The sequence below is a fragment of the Dendrobates tinctorius genome, unplaced genomic scaffold, assembly GCF_039654945.1.
Source record: "Dendrobates tinctorius isolate UK_male_01 unplaced genomic scaffold, ASM3965494v1 ptg000040l, whole genome shotgun sequence".
In the NCBI taxonomy this organism is placed as follows: Eukaryota; Metazoa; Chordata; class Amphibia; order Anura; family Dendrobatidae; genus Dendrobates; species Dendrobates tinctorius.
This window is the reverse complement of record NW_027361708.1, coordinates 19,812,289-19,834,964: the sequence shown is the minus strand read 5'-3', so window position 1 is coordinate 19,834,964 and position 22,676 is coordinate 19,812,289. Positions and strand designations below refer to the sequence as shown.

Sequence of the window (22,676 nt, the reverse complement as noted above, 5' to 3'; positions counted from 1 at the left end):
CTCTTACCGTGAAGAACCCTCTTCTATGCTGGTGCAGAAATTGTCTTTCCTCCAAACGAAGAGAATGCCCCCTTGTTCTTGACACAGTCCTTGGTACAAACAGTTCATTGGAGAGATCTCTGTATTGCCCTCTGATATACTTGTACATATATATTAAGTCTCCCCTAAGTCTTCTCTTTTCTAGAGTAAATACACCTAATTTTGATAACCTTTTTGGGTATTGTAGTGAACCAACTCCATTTATCATTTTAGTAGCCCGCCTTTGAACCCTTTCAAGTTCAGTAATGTCTTTCTTGAGCACCGGCGTCCAAAATTGCTCACAATACTCCAAGTGTAGTCTGACGTGTGATTTGTACAGAGGGAGAATTATGTTTTCATCTCGTGTCCCCAGACCTCTTCTAATGCATCCCATGACCCTATTTGCTTTGGTGGCAGCTGCCTGACATAGGCCACTCCAATTTAGCTTCTTATTGACTAAGATGCATAAGTCTTTTTCCATGTCTGATTTCCCCAGCAGTTTCCCATTTAGTAAGAAATTATAGCATCTGTTTCTCCTTCCCATGTGCATAACCTTACACTTATCTGTGTTAAACCTCATTTGCCATTTTTCAGCCCAATTCTCCAATTTACTCAAATCTGTCTGTAATTGCAAACTGTTCTCCTTTGTGTTAACTACCTTACATAGTTTTGTATCATCTGCAAATACTGATATTTTACTGTGTAAGGCTAGTTTCACACTTGCTTTTTTTTGCAGCGCGTTTTTCCCGCAAAAAAACGCATTGAAAAAACGCATACATAAGCATACAACTGCTGCGTTTTTTTCAAGCATTTTTATGAGCATGCATGAAAAAAACGCAGCGTTTTTATGCGTTTGTATGCGTTTTTAGCGCGTTTTTACCGCGTTTGCGTTTTTTTCCAACATTTTTAGGTGGCCCCTCACACTACCCAAACCATGACTTTACTAACCCTAACCCTGACCCTAACCCTAACCCTAACCCTGACCCTAACCCTAACCCTAACCCTGACCCTAACCCTTAACCAAATCATACTTAACCCTAACCCAAACCCTAAACCCTAACTAACCCTAACCCTAACCCTGACCCTAACCCTAACCCTGACCCTAACCCTGACCCTAACCCTAACCCTAACCCTAACCCTGACCCTAACCCTAACCCTAACCCTGACCCTAACCCTTAACAAAACCATACTTAACCCTAACCCTGACCCTGACCCTAACCCTAACCCTAACCCTAACCCTAACCCTAATCCTGACCCTAACCCTGACCCTAACCCTAACCCTAACCCTAACCCTGACCCTAACCCTTAACAAAACCATACTTAACCCTAATCCTGACCCTAACCCTGACCCTAATCCTTAACAAAACCATACTTAACCCTAACCCTGACCCTAACCCTAACCCTGACCCTAACCCTAACCCTAACCCTGACCCTAACCCTAACCCTGACCCTAACCCTTAACAAAACCATACTTAACCCTAATCCTGACCCTAACCCTGACCCTAATCCTTAACAAAACCATACTTAACCCTAACCCTGACCCTAACCCTAACCCTGACCCTAACCCTAACCCTAACCCTGACCCTAACCCTAACCCTAACCCTGACCCTAACCCTTAACAAAACCATACTTAACCCTAATCCTGACCCTAACCCTGACCCTAACCCTTAACCAAACCATACTAAACCCTAACCCTGACCCAAAACCCAACCCTAACCCTGACCCTGACCCTAACCCTAACCCTAAACCCCCTTAACTAACCCTAACTCTAACTCAAACCCCTAAATTCCATGGTTAAAAAAAAAAAACGCATATGCAAAAAAACGCTTACATGAGCATGCCAGTGCGCACATATGCGCATCCATAGGCTATAATGGCCATTTTTAGCACAAAACGTGCGCATATGTGCGCATGCGCTTTTTTGCAGGGCCAAAAAATGCAACATGATGCGTCTGGAAAATCCAATCGCACACCCCAAAAAAACGCAGCGCATGAAAATCGCATACATGCGCTTACAAGCGCGCAGGTATGCGCACCCATGTTAAACATAGGGGAAAAAACGCATGCGCAGGTTAGCGTTTTTTTCCAGCGCTAAAAAACGCAAATGTGAAACCAGCCTAAGCCATCCACTAGATCTTTAATAAATATATTAAATAGTAGGGGGCATAATACAGAACCCTGTGGTACCCCACTAGTAACCCTGGCCCAATCTGAGTATGCACCATTAATAACCACTCTTTGATTTCTATCACTAAGCCAGCTAGTACCAATCTACACACATTTTCCCCTAGCCCAAGCTTTCTCATCTTACTTACCAATCTTTTATGTGGGACAGTGTCAAATGCTTTAGAGAAGTCGAGATAAATGACATCCAATGATTCACCTTGGTCCATTTGAGAGCTTACATCCTCATAGAAGCTGATCAGGTTAGTTTGACAGGAGCGATCCTTCATAAATCCATGTTGATATGGAGTTAAACATTTATTAACATTGAGGTATTCCATAATGGTATCCCTTAGAAACCCTTCAAAAATTTTACCCACAACATATGTTAAGCTTACCAGCGTATAGTTTCCAGGTTCTCTTTTACACCCCTTTTTGAATATTGGTACCACATTTGCTTGCCGCCAATCGAAAGGAACAGACCCTGTTTCTATAGAGTCTTTAAATATAAGGAATAGAGGCCTGTCTATCACATTACTTAACTCCCTTAATAACCGAGGGTGAATGCCATTAGGGCCTGGTGATTTGTCAATTTTATTCTTACTAAGGCAGTTCTGCACTTCTTCCTGGGTTAGGCAGGTAATACTTAATGGGGAGTTTGCATTATCACTCTGCATTTCCCCTGGCAAATCCTTTCCAGGGGAAAAACACTGTTGAGAAAAAGTATTTAAAACATTTGCTTTTCCCACATCGCTCTCTATGATTTCACCCTCATTGTTCTTTAAAGGGCCGACACAATCAATTTTAATCTTTTTACTGTTTATGTATTTAAAAAATAGTTTGGGGTTTGTTTTAATTTCCTTAGCAATGAGTCTCTCAGTTTCCAGTTTTGCTAAATGTATTTGTTTTTTACACATTTTATTATTTTCTCTATAACTTTTTAATGCTTCTTCATTGCCTTCTTGTTTGAGCTTCCTAAATGCCTTGTTCTTGTTATTTATTGCCCTTTTTACATCCTTATTTAGCCACATTGGTGTTCTCCTGTTAATAGCCCTTTTATTTCTGTACGGTATGGCTAGCTCGCAGTGGGTGTGATATAAATATTTCCCATTTATTTTCTGTGCTCCTATTTTTGAGGACATTGTCCCAATCAATTCAGCGAAGGTCCTCTCTAAGCTGATCAAACTTTGCTTTCCTTAAATTCAGCGTTTTCGTAACCCCCTCCCAGGGCACCATACTGAAGGACAAGTGGAATTGTATTACATTGTGGTCACTGTTCCCTAGGTGCCCATCGACTCGTACTTCTGTTATTCTATCTGGTCTGTTGCTTAAAATTAAGTCCAGAAGGGCTGTCCCTCTAGTTGGGCCCTGCACAAGTTGTGACAGATAATTATCCTTGGTTACTGACACAAATTGGTTTACTTTCTGAGATACGCAGGTTTCAGTTTCCCAGTCTATGTCGAGGTAGTTGAAGTCCCCCATAATAATCACCTCATTGTGATTTTCTGCTTTGTCTATTTGTTTCAATAATACATTTTCAGTGGTTTCTGTTATATTTGGTGGCTTATAACAAACCCCTATGAGGATTTTATTACTTTTCTCTCCTTGTATCTCCTCCCATAGAGACTCCACCTCTTCATTTCCCTCTTGTAAATCTTCTCTTAGTGTGGGCTTTAAAGTGGACTTTATATATAGACAGACTCCACCCCCTTTCCTTTTTTTGCGATCCGTTCAAAACAAATCATATCCTTGCAAGTTAGCCGTCAAGTCATAGCTGTCGTCTAACCATGTCTCAGTTATTCCTACTATGTCGTGTTTTTCCTCATACATTACCAACTCCAGATCTTCAATCTTATTGGTCAGGCTTCTTGCGGTGGTCAGCATGCAGGAAAGAAGTTTTGCTTCTTTTTTCCTAGCTTCCTTCTGAGTACCCTATCTTGGGTCCTCTTTACCACATCTAGTATCCTTGATTAGTTTGTCCTTCTGCTGCATGTTCTTGTCTGCTGTTTTTCCTCCCATCCCCTCTTCTTCTAGTTTAAAGCCCTCCTGATGAGTGTGGCAAGTCTTCTGGCGAATGTGTGTTTCCCAGGTTTTGTGAGGTGTATCCCATCTCTTGCGAGAAGTCCATCGTAGAGGTAATTCACACCATGGTCCAAGAATCCAAATCCTTGCTGCCTGCACCACCGTCGTAGCCAGTTGTTCACTCTAGTATCCTATTCCATCTTCTGATGCCATGGCCATCGACTGGGAGGATTGATGAGAAGACAACCTGTAGGTTCCGTTCCTTTATTTTCTTCCCCAGAATATCAAAGTCTTTGCAGATAGTCGGTAGGTCATTTCTTGCCGTATCGTTTGTGCCTACATGTATCAGTAGGAAAGGGTAGTCGTCCTTGGATTTGAGGATAGTTGGTATCCTGTTGGCAACATCCTTGATTTTTGCTCCTGGGAGGCACCATACTTCTCATGCGGTTATGTCCGGCCTGCAGAGAGTTGCCTCCGTGCCCCTTAGAAGTGAGTCGCCCACAACTACCACTCTTCTTTTCTTTCCGGATGCACTGCTTGTTGCTCATGAGTGTCTTTGAGTGTCATTTGTTTCCGCTTTTGTTGACAGAGTAACTTTTGTTGATAGTGTGTCTTCTCTTGTAGATACGGTATCATCCTGAGCTGTGCCATTTTTGTTCTCCAGCATGAGGGCTTCATATTGGTTGCTAAGCTGTGTGGGTGGTGATGACCACTTGATCCGTTTGCTTCTTTTCGCCACATGGCTCCACTTTTCCAGTCTATTTTCCTGACTCCGTATCTATAGACGGATATTTCCAATTACCCCTGGACTGGATACACCTTGTATCTGCTGATACAGTACCTTTTTTCAACATGTTTGAGTACGGTTAAATCCGTACTGACTGAGTGAGCGAGTGTGGTTGACTCATGAAATCTGGTGGTTGGAAAACATAATGGAAAGACATGGAAAAATCAAAAAAACTTTGGTTAATATGGTGTAGGTTCCTCGCTTGCGGCGAATACAGCCTCGATTAGCCGAGGTATGGATTCATACAAGTTGTGAATTATTTCCAAAGGAATTGTAGCCCATTCTTCAGTTAAAACACCCTCCAGTTCTTTGAGCGACAATGGTGGCAGAAATCGACGTCTAACTTGAGTCAATAAAATCAAATGATGACTAATGAAGAGGTCTGGGGATTGTGGGGGACAGATGAGATGCTCAACTCCATTACAATGTTACTCGTGCCATACTTTAACGTTTCGAGCTGTATGAATTGGTGCATTATCATCCTGAAAGATGGCATTCCCCTCCGGGAACAGTGCTTGATCCATAGGATGCACTTGGTTGCCCAAAATGCCTAAATAATCGCGGCTGTTACTTCTTCAATGAAGTGATATCATTGGCCCGGCGTATCTCAACGAAATAGCACCCCAGATCATCACAGAACATCCGCCATGTTTTACGGTTGGGAGAAGGCAGTCTGGATGGAATGCTTCTTTAGGCTGTCTCCAAACGTACAGTTGATCGGAGGTCGGAAATAGGGTAAACGATGATTCGTCTGAGAATATAAAATGTTTTCACAGCTCGACAGACCTATTCTGCAGGTTTCTACTCCACTCTAAATGCATGGAAACATTTGTCATTGAGAGAAGCGTTTTTACAATTCCAGCTCTTCCGTGGAATCCATATTTGTGCAGCTCGCGACAAACTTTTTTCGTGGAAACTGTGTTCTGTAGGTGTTCATTGAGCTCTGCATTGATTTTCCAAGCAGTGGCCTTGCGATCCTCTTTCCAAATTTGCTTTACAGTCCGACAGTAACTCTCTCAGTCAACTTCGACTTTCGGCCAGACCTGTGCTTTGCTGCGGACTTTTTCCTTCTCTTTCAAGCGCAGTCATTGCCTTGGAGACAGTACCACTTGACACGTCAAGCATACGGTCACTTTCTGTTACACTAGCTCCTGCCATACCAGCATCAACAATTTGGGCTCTTTGAAAATCAGAGAGGTCTGCCATTGGTAGCAGGTTTTTCTCAATGTTCTTAGAATGATGCAAAAAAAACAGTTAATTTACGTACACATATCACATGACACAAATAATCAACTCCAAAACATTAACATATGTCACGGTTTGCATGTTTAGAACATGTTTGAAGATAATGATGACAACACGTTAGGTGTTTGCTTGCATTATTTTGTCCAACACCTGTATATACGGAGTGTGTATAAAAGCCCTCCCTGCCGACCACCATTTTTCTTCTGCCCATCTTTACAATTTGCATATTCATATTTCCCAGGGAGCAATGCACCTAGGATTTCACTGATTGAGCGCCTTTGCCAGCTACCGCAGTGTTTTCTTTGACTGGTCTCCCTGAGGTCAGTGATTGTTTTGTGATGTTGGTCTACTAGGCATTGCTCCCACCTAGCCAGAATCCAACTCCACACTGATGAGGGGCAACACCCCAAAACAGCTCTCTGTGGATGGATACCTGGCCTTGGTATTTCCCTTGTCATATCTGTAAACTCGTAAAGAGCTGGATATTGACTTAAAGGGTCACTTAATATGGTGGTAATGTTGGTTTCCGAAAGGAGCCACTCCTTGGCTGGGTCCTTCCCTGGAGGACGATCTGGCTAGTCCCATGTTTGAGACTCTTAAATGAGGCTCCACAGACTTTATTTGCATATTCATCTGTACAGTTGGGAGAGGTCGCTGACGCTGTTTATGATTTGGGAGACACTTAGGCCTGTAAACAGAAGTTGCTATGTGCTTGCGCTGAACGCAATTGTTGTGTTCTGTTAGTGTGCAGTGACAGGATTTTCTTGTGTGCAGCAGCGCTAGTTATTAGGCTGCCTGCCAGTGACAGGTACAATTTTCTTGTGTGCAGCAGCACTGATTATTAGCCTGCCTTATTGCAGTATTGCTCTGTGGACACAGCTGTGCAGACTGCTTTAACACAGCACTCCTACTTTTATTCTGTTTCCTGCAGTGAACGAACGTTCGTTATTTCACACACCATATAGAGCTGTACACTCCTCACACACTACCGTGTACCGGATGGTATCAAGGAGAAATACATGCTGACTATCTGTATGAGACTACGGAAATATACAGGGAGATTAACATTTTTTATTACATTATATACACCTGGTATTTGATGAAACAGTACCTTAGTTCTAAATTTTTTCTTACGGTATAATCCATACTCAGTGAGCGTGTGTGCTTTACTCATTCAATATATACTGAGAAAAACATTTTACCCTATACTCTTTACACCTCCTATCTTGTGATACAGTATCTTTGTTAGACATGTTGTTTTACGGTCAAATCCTTACTGGGTGACTGTCTGAGGTGGACTACGGAAATATATATGGAGATTTACAATGACCCCTACACTGTATAAAGCTGTACGCTTCTGATACAGTACCATATATCTGCTGGTATTTTGGGTCCATTTTTACAAAAAATAGGAAGTATGGTGTAAGAGGCTGCGGACGTGGGCGTGGGTGGCTAGCTGGTACTGATGGTGGTGGTGCATCTGCTGGTTGTGCCAAAAGTACAATACCAGATAAGGCAGGAGGGGTTGAGACTGCAGCAGGGTCGTGCTCCTGAAGACCTGGAAGGCTCCCTTTTCTTGGAGTAGGTAAAATGCTTTTAAAGCCGGAGCATCAGGAACTGGTTTTGGCTTACATTGACGAAACAGCCTCCAGCTCTATCGCCTCCTCTTCTGAAGTTGCAAAAAATGCAAGCACTTAGTCATCAGTGCAGGCTTCTGGTCAGGATCAACCCCTTTCCTTGTGTCATTCACCCCCACCAAAAGTGAAGGATGTTTCAGGCCACACTTCAGATTACTCCATGGAGCTGTTTTCACATACCATGCCTGGGTTATCAAGTGAAAGCCTGAATTCCGCACTCCAACATGAATCAGAGATGGAGTGCACTGATGCACAGCCACTGCTAGTTGATTCTGCTGGTACATTTACCAACAGCACTACATTCCCCTCGCACTCTACAGAGCTAGAATCTGACTCTGATGAAACTCAGGTGACCCTTCCCGCATACTATAGCACCTTACACAGTGAAACAGAGGAAGGTGTTGATGAAAGTGCCGGCTCCCTGAGCAGGTGGGGGGACATACTCGTGGGCGAAGGCACTGGCACAGGGCCCCTCATAGTATGCAAAAGTGTCTCTGCCGGTGGGAGGGCCCACTCACCATCAGACACACCGGCGTACTACGAGGGGCCCTGTGCCAGTGCCGTCGCCCATGAGTGGGCCCACCCTGCTTGCTCAGGGCCACATCACTTATCTCTCCCTGCTCCACCGCCGTGACATCTTCCGCGATTAATGACAGTGACATTCAGGTCAGAGAGCGTGATGACATCACATCTGTATGCCCTCTGCCTAAACAGTTCAAGTGCAGAGAGCTGGAAGATGTTGATGCTGAGGAGTCCAGAGTAGAGCAGTGCTCAGCGAGGAAAGGTATTTAATTTTTTTAAAGGTTGGGATCAATTTTTGGAGAGCACTATACACTGGAGAATTAGATATGGGGCCCATCATACACTAGAGCATCATCCATGGGGCCCATGATATACTGGAGCATTCTAAATGGGGCAGATTATATATGGAGCCTTATTTGGGCCCATCATATACTGGAGCATCATCCATGAGGCCCATCATATACTGGAGCATTCCAAATGGGGGACATCAGACACTGCAGCAGCATTTATGGGTCCCATTATACACTGGAGCATTATAAATGGGGCCCATTATATATGAAGCATTATTTGGGCCCATAAGACACTGGAGCATCATCCATGGGGCCCATGATATACTGGAGCATTCTAAATGGGGCAGATTATATATGGAGCCTTATTTGGGCCCATCATACACTGGATCATCATCCATGAGGCCCATCATATACTGGAGCATTCCAAATGGGGGACATCAGACACTGCAGCAGCATTTATGAGTCCAATTATGAACTGGAGCATTATAAATGGGGCCCACTATATATGGAGCATTATTTGGGCCCATAAGACATTGGAACATCATCCATGGGGCCCATAATATACTGGAGCATTCTAAATGGGGCAGATTATATATGGAGCCTTATTTGGGCCCATCACACACTGGAGCATCATCCATGAGGCCCATCATATACTGGAGCATTCCAAATGGGGGACATCAGACACTGCAGCAGCATTTATGGGGCCCATTATACACTGGAGCATTAGAAATGGGGCCCATTATATATGGAGCATAATTTGGGCCCATAAGACAGTGGAGCATCATCCATGGGGACCACCATATACCGTAGCATTATGTGGAGCTCATCATATACTGTATGGACCTTAATATGGGACCAATTATTCTGTATGGAGAAATATATGGGGCTCATTATTCTGTATGGCGCACTATGTGGTGGCCATAATACTGTATGGAGTAATGTACAGCCCATTTTTTTAGCTATTGTTAAATTTAAAATAGATATCAGTCATGTCATGTAAGAAGTGAAGTATTTTTCATTGTACCATACCACTATTTCTCTGCCGTGTCGGAGCATCTTTAATTGTGTTATGTGTTAAAGGGGCCCACTAACACTCTTTGGCCCGGGGCACACAAAAACCAGGAGCCAGCCCTACCCCCCCACAACTTTAGCAAAATAATCCCCAGTTTTCAATGCGTAACTATAATTATAAAGTAAATTAAGGTTGCCAAGCTTAAGTAATAAGAATTGATGTTGTTGGCATTGAAATGGGCACTTTAGCTATGTTTACTGTCCTCCACTCCCTCCCTGTTTCATGAAACCCGACTCGACACTAAAAAAGGCAGTCGCTCATCTCTAGTCCCTAGGGATCAGGGAAACGTCAGCATCTAGTGGTTGTAGGAGGAGGTACACTGGACACGGCGACATTTTCTCCTAAATTGTTCCTCAAGGGGACAATTACCATAGGCCCATCCACTCACACGGTTGAGCTTTGCGTGGACTCTGGGGCGGAGGGCAACTTCATGTCTTCGGCCTTTGCTCAACGGCACGCAATACTCTTGCTGATGCTCCCCAAACAAGTGACCGTACGAGTGGTGAATGGGGCTACACTGCCCTCACAAATAACACATCAAAACATCCCATTTACTCTTTCCATGTCACCATCCCATCAGGAGATGATCTCTCTTCTTGTCATTCCGAGGGAATTGATGAGGTCCTGTTAGGCATACCTTGGCTACGGTACCACTTCCCACATATGTTGTGGTCCACAGGGAGAATTTTGGGATGGAGTGAATCTTGTGAGGATAGATGTCTGAGGAAGTGCATTCAGGTTGCCACTACAGAGGTACCCACAGATCTTTCCTCTCTCCCCAAGCACTATTGGCCCTATGCAGATGTATTTTCCAAGAAGGCTGCTGAGACCCTTCCACATCATTGCCCCTATGACTGTCCTATTGACCTCTTGCCTGGTCCAGAGCCTCCCCGGGGTCAAGTCTATCCCTTGTCTCTCCCAGAGACAAAGGCAATGACCCAATGCATCTAGGAGAATCTGGCAAGAGGATTCATTAGGAAGTCAGTGTCACCTGCAGGGGTGGGGTTCTTCTTCATACAGAAGAAGGGGGAGCTACCTCAATGCATAGACTACAGGGGTCTTAACGCCATCAACGTTAAAAACAAATATCCTCTGCCCCTGATATCTGAGTTCTTTGATAGGTTGCGGGTAGCGAGGGTATTTACTAAGCTGGATTTGCGGGGTGCTTACAACCTGATTCCCATCCGTGAGGGGGACGAATGGAAGACAGCATTTAACACCAGGGATGGGCACTATGAATACCTGGTGATGCCCTTTGGGCTTTGTAATGCTCCGGTCATCTTCCAAGACTTTGTGAATGACATCTTCCGGGATATGCTCACCACCTCAGTTATACTCTATCTGGACAATATTCTCATCTACTCTCCAGATATAGACTCCAACCGGAAAAATGTTTGCAAAGTCTTCAACCTCCTACGGGCAAACTCCTTCTACACCAAGTTGGAGAAGTGTGTGTTTGAGCAAGAGTCCTTGCCTTTCCTGGGCTATATCATCTCCACCCAGGGATTGGCCATGGATCCTGCCAAGCTACAGGTGGTGATGGATTGGCAGGAGCCTCATTCCCTTAAAGCGGTGCAGCGTTTTATGGGATTTATGAACTACTACCACCAATTCATTCCCCACTTCTCAACTTTGATAGCTCCCTTGGTTGCCCTCACCAAGAAGGGAGCAAATCCTAAATTGTGGTCAGAGGAGGTCTCCAATGCCTTCCTCTCTATTAAGTCCCACTTCGCTATCGCTCCCATTTTACATCGCCCCGATGTGGATAAACCATTTATTATGGAGGTGGATGCCTCATCCATCGGTGCTGGAGCAATCCTGTTCCAAAAGGATGCTCAAGGTCAGAAGCATCCTTGCTTCTTCTTTTCTAAGACCTTCTCACCGGCAGAGAGGAACTATTCCATCGGGGACAGGGAGTTGCTAGCCATGAAGCTGGCCTTTTCAGAATGGAGACACCTCCTGGAGGGGATCGCTATCCCTTCCAAGTCTACACCAACCACAAAAAACTGGTGTACCTACAAACCGCCCAGCGGTTAAATTCACACCAGGCTAGATGGTCCTTGTTCTTCTCCCGTTTCCACTTCACCCTCCACTTTCTTTCCGGGGAGAAGAACATTCGTGCCGATGCTATCTCCTGCTCTGTAGTGTCATCAGAGGAGGAGGAGCCTTGGTTAATTGTCCCTTCAGAGAGCCTGAGAACTGTGGCCCTGGGCAAGACTTTCGTTCCACCTAATTTGTGACCAGAGGTTCTCTCTTGGGCTCATTCGTCCAGGGTGGGTGGAAATTTTGGGACCAAGAGGACATCTGAGCTCCTGGAGAGGACTTACTGGTAGCCGCAAATGGCCCGTAACGTCGGAGACTATATTTGGCCGTGTGTCTCCTGCACCAAGAATCGGTCTCCTCGGTAGCGAGCTGCTGGGTTACTTTACCCTCTGCCGGTGGCAGACAGGCCCTGGGAGATGGTCGGGAAGGACTTTGTGGTGGGCTTACCCAAGTCTCGTTATTTGGGTAGTCACCGACCATCTCTCCAAAATGGTGCACTTGGTGCCTTTTCCGCGGTTTCCTTCTGCACCGGCCTTGGCGGCATTGTTAATCAGGCACGTTTTCCGCCTACACGGCATGCCTGACAAAATTGTCAGTGACCGAGGTCTCCAGTTTGCGTATTGCTTCTGGAGAGAGCTTTGTTGTCTTCTCAGAATTGAGCTGACTCTCTCTTCAGCTTACCATCCCGAGACAAATGGGTTGGTAGAGAGGGCCAAACAGACCCTGGTCATGTATCTGCGACACTTTGTTTCGTAGCTGATTCCACTGGACAAACTCCATTCCTTTTTAACTAAGGCCAGCATCCGCGGGTTCCTGTGCCCTTGTCTTCCACCAACTCTTGGGTGTCAGACTGGGTGGTGGAGGCACGTGACATTTGGGACCGCACACAGGATGCCATCCTGGCCTCCACGGAGAGAATGAGGGTTTCCGCCGATGCTCACCGGCACCCCTCTTCGTCCTTTGCTCCTGGCGACCTAGGGGGGCTCTCTGCACGTAATATCAGGCTGCGCGTCGAGTCCACTAAATTTTTAGGCCTCGCTTTATAGGCCCCTTCAAGGTCCTGGAACTGGAAGAGCCAGTCTGGTATACTGTCTGGCTCTTCCACCATGCCTCGGTATCGCCGATTCATTTCATGTGTCCCTCCTAAAACCCATTCATATGTCCCAGTTTTCCCGAGTCATCTGACGGGACATTGGGCTCGTCTACAAACGATTATGAGGTGAACGCCATTGTTGGGTGCAAGGTGGTATGAGGTAAAAAGTTCTATCTGGTAAACTGGAAGGGTTATGGCCCAGAGGACAGGTCCTGGGAACCTGTTGAACCTGTTGAACACATTTGTGCTCCTCCCTCTGTGGTCTCCCATTCTTCTGTGGCTGTCGGGCCCGGCGTCTTGCCCAGGCTAATGCTAAGCATCTGGTTGCTACTGCTGATCCAGGTTCAGCTATAGCATCAGACATTAGTCAGCATCGAGCAGACGCTCCTAGGACTAAGTCCTGCTTTTCTCCCACTGAGCATGCCGGTGGGACGACCTCTATTGGAGGTCAGAGGTCACATGCTCAGGTCCTATTGCAGCTCAGATTGTGTTATCAGGAAGGTCCCGGAAGGCCGTGTCTATAAAAGGATTGCACGCCCGTGCGCTAATATAGACTGCATTATCAGACTATGTGGAGTGAGTGTTGTATGTACGTATGTATGTCTCAGGTGAATGACTCATTATGAAACCCCTACCCTTGGTACGCATGTGTTATGTACAGTTGTGGCCAAAAGTATTGACACCCCTGCAATTCTGTCAGATAATACTCAGTTTCTTCCTGAAAATGATTGCAAACACAAATTCTTTGGTATTATTATCTTCATTTATTTTGTCTTAAATGAAAAAACTCAAAAAGAATTGTCCTAAAGCCAAATTGGATATAATTCCACACCAAACATAAAAAAGAGGGTGGACAAAAGTATTGGCACTGTTCGAATAATCATGTGATGCTTCTCTAATTTGTGTAATTAACAGCACCTGTAACTTACCTCTGGCACCTAACAGGTGTTGGCAATAACTAAATCACACTTGCAGCCAGTTGACATGGATTAAAGTTGACTCAACCTCTGTCCTGTGTCCTTGTGTGTACCACATTGAGCATGGGGAAAAGAAAGAAGACCAAAGAACTGTCTGAGGATTTGAGAAACCAAATTGTGAGGAAGCATGAGCAATCTCAAGGCTACAAGTCCATCTCCAAAGACCTGAATGTTCCTGTGTCTACCGTGCGCAGTGTCATCAAGAAGTTTAAAGCCCATGGCACTGTGGCTAACCTCCCTAGATGTGGACGGAAAAGAAAAATTGACAAGAGATTTCAACGCAAGATTGTGCGGATGTTGGATAAAGAACCTCGACTAACATCCAAACAAGTTCAAGCTGCCCTGCAGTCCGAGGGTACCACAGTGTCAACCCGTACTATCCGTCGGCGTCTGAATGAAAAGGGACTGTATGGTAGGAGACCTAGGAAGACCCCACTTCTTACCCCGAGACATAAAAAAGCCAGGCTGGAGTTTGCCAAAACTTACCTGAAAAAGCCTAAAATGTTTTGGAAGAATGTTCTCTGGGCAGATGAGACAAAAGTAGAGCTTTTTGGGCAAAGGCATCAACATAGAGTTTACAGGAGAAAAAAAGAGGCATTCAAAGAAAAGAACATGGTCCCTACAGTCAAACATGGCGGAGGTTCCCTGATGTTTTGGGTTGCTTTGCTGCGTCTGGCACTGGACTGCTTGACCGTGTGTATGGCATTATGAAGTCTGAAGACTACCAACAAATTTTGCAGCATAATGTAGGGCCCAGTGTGAGAAAGCTGGGTCTCCCTCAGAGGTCATGGGTCTTCCAGCAGGACAATGACCCAAAACACACTTCAAAAAGCACTAGAAAATGGTTTGAGAGAAAGCACTGGAGACTTCTAAGGTGGCCAGCAGTGAGTCCAGACCTGAATCCCATAGAACACCTGTGGAGAGATCTAAAAATGACAGTTTGGAGAAGGCACCCTTCAAATATCAGGGACCTGGAGCAGTTTGCCAAAGAAGAATGGTCTAAGAAACTCATTGATGGTTACCGGAAGTGGTTGGTCGCAGTTATTTTGGCTAAAGGTTGTGCAACCAAGTATTAGGCTGAGGGTGCCAATACTTTTGTCTGGTCCATTTTTGGAGTTTTGTGTGAAATGATCAATGTTTTGCTTTTTGCTTCATTCTCTTTTGTGTTTTTTTCATTTAGGACAAATTAAATGAAGATAATAATACCAAAGGATTTGTGTTTGCAATCATTTTCAGGAACAGGAAGAAACTGAGTATTATCTGACAGAATTGCAGGGGTGTCAATACTTTTGGCCACAACTGTAGCCTAGCATGTTAAACGCCCAGGCTGAGGTGCAGGTAGGAGGCAGAGTCAGAGACTAGCATCAGCGACAACTGGTGGCTTGTCTGTACGCCACGGTGCTCGTGCTGGACACTCCATGTTAGCCAGCGTCTATTAGTGGCATCCGCAGGTGTGACGCCGCACGCTTAGTAGGTCTAGAGGGACTCTGACCCCGTGTCCTTGGGGCTGAGTTCTGCGACCGTTTACTGAGCGCTCCCTTTGCCGAGCTCTGTGAGCTTAAACAGGCTGCGGCATTTATGTTCTGAGGTAGCGCGGCTCTGTGAGGTAACAGAGTTCACCCTGTACACACCAAGTGACGTTATCTCACGTGTATTCTTCCTTTATACCGCCATATAGTATCCGCCATTACCGGGCAGCAGTTTATCATCTCTGCACGGAGGACCCTGGGCTGTGAACGCACCTTATTACCATCTTTTTATTATTTGCCACAGGGAGACAAGCTTAATATACGAGCACTCACAGTTGCTCGGATAACACCCGAGCGTGCTCGGATAAGACGTTATCATGCACGTTGCTTATCACTAATGCTTAACAATCAGAATCTTGTGTGTTGGGTCATAAAATTCCTCATATGGCCATTGGCATGTCAGTCCCTTTACTACAGAACTTAGTCAAAGCAGATACAGGAGTTTCCACTTGTAGCAATTTACCCGTTCTAAAAATGATCTGTGAATGATTCTAAATATAGGCAATTAAAACTGAAATAATGATAATACCTGTATATTTAATGTTTACCAATCTAAATATATGTAAAGGTCATTTTATTACATTGACTCACCCATTGTTTCTTTTGGAAACGCAATCAGATAGACTGAAGAATAGAATTCCATCTACATTAAACATTCAGCTACTCCCATGCCTTCAGGTATGCAAATAGGAGTTAATTGGATCTCAATTTAGGATAGTTGGAGCCAAATTCTATGTACTTATGGAGGGGATGTACCATCCAGGGAATGGCATCAGGGTTTGTATATAAACAGCATCTTTACCAAGGCATAAAGCATCTTTCCAAGTACGGTACTTCAGTAAGAATCATCAACCGAAGAAGAAACATCATGGCAACCAAGGGAGGAAAAGGCAAAGACCGTGAGTGAAATACTTCATATATACTACACTACTGAACAATTGTATGATGTGATATTATTACTGTATATATTTTGCACTGATATTTAATCTAATGTGTATGCAGGTACAAAGTATGGCAATAATGATAAAATGCGCTTTTCTACATTATCTTATGGGATGCTGTCAACTTGGACTAGTACAATCCTGACCTGTATTAAAAGCAATAGTAAATTCAGCAGCGCCCCAAAACCTGGGAGCCCAGGGAAAACAACAATAGACAGCGTGAGCAGTAATAAACAGAAGTTAGAAACTAAATTTGACATGTCTCATTCAGATTGCTGTTAAAGCGCTAGGTTTATTTCAGTGCTGTACTGGTGCTTTTAATCTAAGGTCCCCGGTCATAGTCTTATACTTTCTCATTGCCGATTTCACTTTATCAGCGCCGCTCCGGCCCTTCAACGCCATTATGTGACCACAAATTCTGACTGGCCCAACATCAGATGTAATGGTCACAAGCGCTCAATGTAAGCCTATAAGAGCCAGAATTGAGGATGTCATAGACTCGTATTGAAAAGTGAAGTCTGGCTTGCTTCAGGAAACACTAGCTGGTCACAAACTGAAATCAGGTTTTCCATCTTCCCCACACAGGGTGCTTGGCTTCTCTCATCTCAAAACAATTGTGTCACATTATGCTAATACTCTGATCAGAGAATGATCAGGGTGTCATTTCATGAGAGAATTTATGGCCATGTGCCCTGCCCTAAACCAGTCGCCAAAATGTTCCCTCTGTACTGCACCTGAATAAAGTCTTTATATGAACATCTATACAAATCTGTGTTTTTACATAGTTCATAGCTAAAACCAATGCTATACAGCTTGATCTTACTTAAAATGTATTATTCCCTCTCATAAGGGAAACTTTGCATAGAATCTAAATTCAAAAATACACATGATTATTATTTAGAAAGGGAACACTCTAGTTCTTAACAAGTCAAAATTGTGACAAGAAGCAATTTGCCTCTTATTAAAATTCTCAACAATGTAGAGATTTATATTTTTACCATTTGCAGCTCATTGCTTAGTTACCGGCCACCCTGCTGACTATCAATGGTCTGATAGTTAGGCATGTTGTGCCCGCCATTTGCAGACTTTTTTTTTAAAGCCTGCAGGCCCCTCTTTGGCAAGTACATTGGATGTGACAGCTTCAGTCCCCCAGTTCTCCAGTATTGAAGAGCCAAAGCGGCCTGTGCTAGTCACCTGGAGAGCGCTCCGTCCAGAGCAGTGGTGCAGCCAAGATAAGCGATTAGAAAACTCTTTTAACATTGCTAAGGCTAGTTTCACACTTGCTTTTTTTTGCAGCGCGTTTTTCCCGCAAAAAAACGCATTGAAAAAACGCATACATAAGCATACAACTGCTGCGTTTTTTTCAAGCATTTTTATGAGCATGCATGAAAAAAACGCAGCGTTTTTATGCGTTTGTATGCGTTTTTAGCGCGTTTTTACCGCGTTTGCGTTTTTTTCCAACATTTTTAGGTGGCCCCTCACACTACCCAAACCATGACTTTACTAACCCTAACCCTGACCCTAACCCTAACCCTAACCCTGACCCTAACCCTAACCCTAACCCTGACCCTAACCCTTAACCAAATCATACTTAACCCTAACCCAAACCCTAAACCCTAACTAACCCTAACCCTAACCCTGACCCTAACCCTAACCCTAACCCTGACCCTAACCCTAACCCTAACCCTGACCCTAACCCTTAACAAAACCATACTTAACACTAACCCTGACCCTAACCCTAACCCTAACCCTGACCCTGACCCTAACCCTTAACCAAACCATACTTAACCCTAATCCTGACCCTAACCCTGACCCTAACCCTGACCCTAACCCTTAACAAAACCATACTAACCCTAATCCTGACCCTAACCCTGACCCTAATCCTTAACAAAACCATACTTAACCCTAATCCTGACCCTAACCCTGACCCTAACCCTAACCCTAACCCTAACCCTGACCCTAACCCTAACCCTAACCCTAACCCTGACCCTAACCCTTAACAAAACCATACTTAACCCTAATCCTGACCCTAACCATGACCCTAATCCTTAACAAAACCATACTTAACCCTAATCCTGACCCTAACCCTGACCCTAACCCTAACCCTAACCCTGACCCTAACCCTAACCCTAACCCTGACCCTAACCCTTAACAAAACCATACTTAACCCTAACCCTGACCCTAACCCTAACCCTAACCCTAACCCTGACCCTGACCCTAACCCTTAACCAAACCATACTTAACCCTAATCCTGACCCTAACCCTGACCCTAACCCTAACCCTAACCCTGACCCTAACCCTTAACAAAACCATACTAACCCTAATCCTGACCCTAACCCTGACCCTAATCCTTAACAAAACCATACTTAACCCTAATCCTGACCCTAACCCTGACCCTAACCCTAACCCTAACCCTAACCCTGACCCTAACCCTAACCCTAACCCTGACCCTAACCCTTAACAAAACCATACTTAACCCTAATCCTGACCCTAACCATGACCCTAATCCTTAACAAAACCATACTTAACCCTAATCCTGACCCTAACCCTGACCCTAACCCTAACCCTAACCCTAACCCTGACCCTAACCCTAACCCTAACCCTAACCCTGACCCTAACCCTTAACAAAACCATACTTAACCCTAATCCTGACCCTAACCATGACCCTAATCCTTAACAAAACCATACTTAACCCTAACCCTGACCCAAACCCCAACCCTAACCCTGACCCTGACCATAACCCTAACCCTAAACCCCCTTAACTAACCCTAACTCTAACCCAAACCCCTAAATTCCATGGTTTAAAAAAAAAAACGCATATGCAAAAAAACGCATACATGAGCATGCCAGTGCGCACATATGCGCATCCATAGGCTATAATGGCCATTTTTAGCGCAAAACGTGCGCATATGTGCGCATGCGCTTTTTTGCAGGGCCAAAAAATGCAACATGCTGCGTCTGGAAAATCCCAACGCACACCCCAAAAAAACGCAGCGCATGAAAATCGCATACATGCGCTTACCAGCGCGCAGGTATGCGCACCCATGTTAAATATAGGGGAAAAAACGCATGCGCAGGTGTGCGTTTTTTTCCAGCGCTAAAAAACGCAAATGTGAAACCAGCCTTATTTTCTATTTTTGTTGTATTTAATTGACAAAATAGGCGAGCATCATCCTTAAGGTTTTGTATGCAAATAAAAAGTAAAATAAAACTCTCATACTACAGTGAAAGCTATAACTTTTACATATGTCTTTTCAGCATGTGCTCCAGTACCACAATGTATACCAGACCCATGCCAAGGTATGAAGGATAAGGATTTGACCATAAAGTTATAAATGTTAGTGTTAAAAAGTAGAAACCAGAAGTCTAACAAGCACTGGCTGCACCTGAGAAATAAATTGTAAAGTTTATGAATAGCTCAAATTTAAGCTCAATTACTGTGGAGGAAAAGATGATTGGAATAGTGAACACTGCGAGGGTAAATACAGATATCAATATAGACTCTGGCAATACCTAATGGACAGATGATTACGGGGAACCAGGGGGTCTCTGTTAGGTCCCCGGCTGACATAGTAAAGCATTCACCAGCCAAGAACTTATAGTGACAGGAGGAGGTCCCTCCACGTATGATTCTGTATAATAATGTCTGCTGTAACTTGCTTTAGTATCATCTTCGCTATTTTAAGCAGATTGATTATTATTTAAATATTTGTTCCTTAGACACCTTAGTTTTCTAAAAGTACTTCAGTTCATAGAGCTAAATAAACATATTTTTGCAGTGTACCATCTACCGTACCTATAAATTAAAAGTTACTGGGGCATAGTTAGGTGCATGTTACATCCACTGGAATTCAGGTTTAATTTGCATCAAAAACTGTCTATAATGATTTTTACAATATTTAATATGTGCTTTAGACCCTTTTTACGAGTTGCACAACTAAGAGTTGTAGTCTCGCTGAACAAGGTGTAATTTCATGGGAAAGGTGGGCACCAAGAGCTTATAATTTATCAAACAGCATGAACTACTTTAATAAATTTGCCATTTTTTATCACTGTTTAGCCTAAGTTTGCGCTGTATAAGGATTAGATATTTATTATTAAATATGCCCCATTTTTGTCAAAATTTGTGTCATTATTATTGTTTCTTATCTTCTTTTTTATTAGATCCTTGTGCTGTACCTGATCCTTGCCAACTGCAAGGTCAAGGAATGGGAGGAATGGGAGGAGTCGGAGGAATGGGTGGACAAGTTTTACAGGGCGGATATGGAGAAGCAGGAGGAATCGGAGGACAAGTTTCACAGGGCGGATATGGAGGAGCAGGAGGAATCGGAGGACAAGTTTCACAAGGAGGATATGAAGGAATGGGAGGATTTGGTGGACAAGTCTCACAAGGAGGATTTGGAGGAGTCGGTGGACAAGTTTCACAAGGAGGATACAGTGGTGCTGGAGTAAAGAAATAAATATTTGATACCGAAAAGCCTTTCTTAGCACCTCATGTAAGCACTGCTCATTTCTGCTGACATTAATCTTTATTAAATCATTATTTGTTAACTGTGTGTGAAAAAAGCAAAAAATCTAAATTTTATTCGTTCTCAATATTTGTCAAATAAATTATCCGCTTCAATCAGGACTGTTTTATTTTTGTATTAGGTTGAAAAGGGTTAAATGTAATATGAGGTGATTAACCTACTGTGACATTAGTCACAATCCATGGCCAGGCCGTGAATCAGTGAAGTCAGACATTCCAGGGTCAACACCAAAAGAGCACGAAGTAAACCACGGGAAAATAAAAATTTGTAAGTCAGGCCACATGCCAGGGTCAGAATGCCAGAGAAATAGCGGATAAGCAAAATGGCAATAACAAACAGATAGTCAGAACTCGGTGCAAAGGTCAGCAGCAGAATGCAAAGGGGCAATAACAAATGGGAAACGGTCCTTAGGTCAGTAGTAGAAGATCAAAACTTACACAGAGAACAGGCAAATACACCAGAGAGCACAAGCTTTTTTTCTGCCAGTGATCTGGCTAGAGAGCTCACCTAAATAGCAGGGCAATTACCAAGAACAGGGAGCATCTGTGGAAAACTCTGCACCTCCGACTCAGATAGATCAACCGAGCTGTCAATTAAAGAACTAACAGTTCAGCACTCTCCAGCACAGGATAGGATGACAATGCTGTCCATCACAGAATCCCAGACCCTCTGAGCAGAGGAGTCGTGACAGTACCTTATCTTCAAGGGGGGCCACCGGACCCTTAGGTTTCCCAGGAAACATACAATGAAAAGCTCTGACTTAATGATCAGCCTTCACCCAATGAGCCGGAACCCAGGATTTCTCCTCGGGTCCGTATCTCCTCCAGTGAACGAGATATTGGAGGGAATTTCGGACCGTCCGAAAATCCACAGTCCTCTACACCTTATACCCCAAACCGCCATCAACAGAGACTGGAGGAGGAGGGGAAGAAACAGTCAACACAGAAGGAACCAACTTATTTAACAGGGATTTGTGAAAAACATTGGGGACACAAAGGAACTGCGTAAGCTTTAATCTAAAGGCAACTGGATTTAGTACCTCCAGAATCTCGTACGGGCCAATGAATTTCGTACCCAACTTTGCCGAACTTTGTACGATAACTAGAGTTGAGCGATACCAGCCGATACTCGAAAATATCGGATCGGAATGGATCGGCCGATCTTAAAAAAAAATATCGGTATCGCCGATTCCGATACCGGGAACCGATGCAAGTCAATGGGGCCAAAATATCGGAATTAAAAAAAACCCTTTCTTTCCTTGTAGGTTAATTCTACATGAAGAAAAACAACTAAGAATAATGTAGAATGTATTGTGGGAGGTGGAGGAGACATTAAAGCCATAGAGTTTTAGCCCAATCAAAAGGAATAGCAGGAATTAAACTTTTTTTTTAAAGACGTTAGGAGTTACAAAGATATTGACTATGTTAGCCTCATTTATATTTTGCCAGACATGTATGTCTTCTTCTTCTTTCTTATTCTTCTTCCCTTTTTTACCTTCTTCTTCTTCTTCTTATTCCTTTTTTTACATTCTTCTTCTTCTTCTTCCTTTTTTTACATTCTTCTACTTCCTTTTTTTACATTCTTCTTCTTCTTCCTTTTTTTACATTCTTCTTCTTATTCCTTTTTTTACATTCTTCTTCTTCTTCCTTTTTTAAATTCTTCTACTTCCTTTTTTTACATTCTTCTTCTTCTTCTTCCTTTTCTTACATTCTTCATATTCTTCTTATTCAACAATTATTATTCTACATATTCAACTTCTTCATCTTCTTCCTATTCTTCTTCATCATATTCTTGTTTGTGTCAGGCAT

The 22,676-nt window shown here is 43.7% G+C and overlaps 1 long non-coding RNA gene across 1 annotated transcript; it reads left to right on the top strand.

The window, feature by feature from the left end:
* The first annotated feature begins 16,139 nt into the window (after positions 1 to 16,139).
* On the top strand, positions 16,140 to 20,963 carry LOC141088695 (uncharacterized). The gene is made up of 3 exons (XR_012232029.1): positions 16,140 to 16,297; positions 19,598 to 19,639; positions 20,504 to 20,963. It is a non-coding gene; the product is annotated as an uncharacterized lncRNA (long non-coding RNA).
* Positions 20,964 to 22,676: the final 1,713 nt, after the last annotated feature.